At 40.4% G+C, this 3,003-nt stretch overlaps 1 non-coding gene across 1 annotated transcript; it reads left to right on the forward strand.

The window, feature by feature from the left end:
* Nucleotides 1-1,474: 1,474 nt before the first annotated feature.
* On the forward strand, nucleotides 1,475-1,660 carry LOC116935791. The gene has a single exon (XR_004401440.1). It is a non-coding gene; the product is annotated as a U2 spliceosomal RNA (small nuclear RNA).
* Nucleotides 1,661-3,003: the final 1,343 nt, after the last annotated feature.

Raw genomic sequence — 3,003 nt, forward strand, 5'->3', positions numbered from 1 at the left:
TCCTGGTGACTTTCTTCGTTTTTCGATAGTGGTTTGCTCTTTTTGTTCATCAGCCATATTTTCGAGATCCGTATGGCATATAACACCCAGTAACTTGAGTTTCAGTTATCGCATCGCTTCTCGGCCTTTTGGCTAAGATCAAAGTGGCGTATCGCTTCTCGGCCTTTTGGCTAAGATCAAAGTGTAGTACGGCAACCTCGCTAGGCTTGAAGTTTAATCCAGGTAAGTGCACGTCCTTAACACTTATTAACGGAAAATCTGTTACAGACAACACGCTGAAAATCGGAGACGCCGAAATCAGACCTCTTGCCGAAGACGAGCAGGAGGACTACCTAGGAACACCTCTAGGCGCTCGACTGACTTTTCGTCCAACCACCTCATTAGCTCGAAACTTAGTTAAAGTAGCAGATTCTGGCCTAGCTCCCTGGCAAAAGTTAGAAGTATACCGAAGTTGTCTTCTACCGTCACTGTCTCATCACCTGGCGTCAAGAAGGGTGGAAAAGGGTGCTCTCTACGACCTTGATGTCGCATGCAGAGATTTTCTTCGCAGAGTTACCAACGTCCCAATCTCGTCTAACACGGCATTCTTCTACGCAGACAGAAGAGTTGGGGGGCTTGGAATGCTTCCTTTGACCAAGGAGGCTGATATCTGGACTATAGCTACAGCTACTGTCAGAGCAACAAGGGAAGGTTGCAACGGGGCTTGCACTCGACATGGCGAAGGACACAGCAGCACTCATCTCCTGCAGAACACCTCTAACATTTCAAGAATGGCACTACCTCCACCATGCCAGACTCGGAAGACTTCCAGTTAGAGGGTGTCCAGGATCTAAGTCCACAAACAAGACATGTCGTCTTGGTTGTGGCAAATTGGAAACAACAGACCATGTCGTCTGCTGTTGCCAAGTCAATTCAGCCCTATCCATTAATAGACATAATTCTATCTTAGATCTGATGGTGACAGAAGCGGAGGCGCTCGGCCACTCCGTTTCCGTCAATCGGGCAATTGACTCCACCGGAATGCGACCTGACATCGTTGTAACATCGACGAACCCAGCTATCATTATTGACGTTACGGTGCCACTCAGCAGTGCAAAAAAAGTTAGAGAGGGCAAGGAATAAGAAGATAGAGAAGTACAAAGACCTTGGATCTGTACTTCCTCTAGTCGTTGGCTCTCTCGGGTCCTGGCATCCGAGCAATGACGCCATATCTCTAGCCCTCAGCATTCCTGGAAGACAATGGAACAACCTGAAGAGGAAGATGAAACTCTTGGCCATACAAGGAACGACCAGAATAATAGCAAAGCACTTGGCCTATCAAACAGAAGGAAGTGATCCACCGCCCAGGGAAGATGAAGAAACAGAAGACAACAGTCTTCTGCAACATTCTCTTTAAGGGTATTTTAGCGTAGCGTTGACACGTCGTCTCGCGAACTTTTTCCCTTTACATATTAATGTAAAAAGATAATTGTATACAGCTTTATTCTCAGTCCATTGGAAAATACAAAACATAAAATCTGTTCTTATCAGCTTAATATCTGATACGGGTTCAAATGATCCCCAGAATATTAAACTGATTTTTGAAATTCGGTGGGAAATCAATGCTTGCATTAATCCTGCCACGGGTTACCATTTGCATTGGTAGAATAGTCTACCATTGGCTAAAGCGGAAAAAAGAAAAGTTTTCGGTGGAAATTGAACCCCGGACCACACGTTATTTACATTGGCAGTCAAGCGCTTTCACCTCTTGGCTATTTTTAAGCATTGTTTGTTGGCCTACTGTATTTTCCTGACTATTTCGGCTATTTCAATGAAAACTAATTTTGTTTACATTTAAGACACATGACTACATGAGTATGTGTTAATAATTAATTCTAACTTTTACTAATTAGATATTAATTGTTCACTATAATTTCATCATTTCATCTTTTTCATTTTTAATCGCTAATTTAACACAAATATTCAACAAAAATAAAATTAAATGTTAATGTTTAGTAACAAATTTAAAAAGTCAAAGTGGAAATAGGTGTATAAAAGCAAAGAAAATATGACAAATTTAAAGGGGGAAGTAAAATTTACCTGCAAGTCATCAGAAGAAAGTTTGTTTGCTTTCCAAGTTTTGCTATTTTATTTTCCAACAAAAAGTGCAATGTTTACTTGGGAATCACCTCTCCATTTATTTTGTGATTTTGAGTTTTCGTCTGCTAATTCTTACTTTTTGGTAGACAAGCATTTGTCTACCATATGGTAGATTATCTTCCATTCCCCTACTAGCTAACAGTAAACGAAATTTTTTACCATTCCTCTACCTTTTTCGTTCTGCTACGCATGGTAGCCGAAAGCAGGAAAAAGGTAAAAAGCAAAAATTGAGAATGTAAGACTTTGGGGAGATTTGATATCGGAAGCTCTATTATTATTGCTAGGAAGCCGCTCTAACCACTCAACTTTTTTTAATTAGGGATCATGTTATTTTGCTATGTTTAACGGGTATTTGAATAAAAACTTAGAAAAAATGTTTGTTTCCTCCGAAAATGTTTTCAAAACGGAAAACGCCCTCGTTCCCAGCGTGCATTAAGTCACGAGAAAATATTTTTGTTTGATTAACATACCCTAGTCAAGTATACGCCGATTCGTCTGCTTCTTAATACTTACGACAAAATTTAAGCTCTTGTTTCACATACTCAGTTTTTGTGTAATTCTACCATCGTGTAACAGACCTCATCCTGCTGGATGAAAACCCGTGATCTCGGAGACAACAAAAATATAATTATCTGCTGAATGTAATTATCTGGACATAAGTTCTCTTAGTCCCAGTAACTAAGATGAGCCAGGTCGATGCTGGCGCCATCTCTCTGACTAGATCAGATACTCAACCAAAACAAACCTGTGGCTATTGCTGCAATAAATACAAAGGCAAAAAAATCAAAGTTTTGCTGTAATCTTTGCTTCCATGGACACCAGAAAATGGTCAGCAATAAGACAACCCAAATCATCAACAGTCTT

This window comes from Daphnia magna, unplaced genomic scaffold (genome assembly GCF_020631705.1).
Source record: "Daphnia magna isolate NIES unplaced genomic scaffold, ASM2063170v1.1 Dm_contigs021, whole genome shotgun sequence".
Lineage (NCBI taxonomy): Eukaryota > Metazoa > Arthropoda > Branchiopoda > Diplostraca > Daphniidae > Daphnia > Daphnia magna.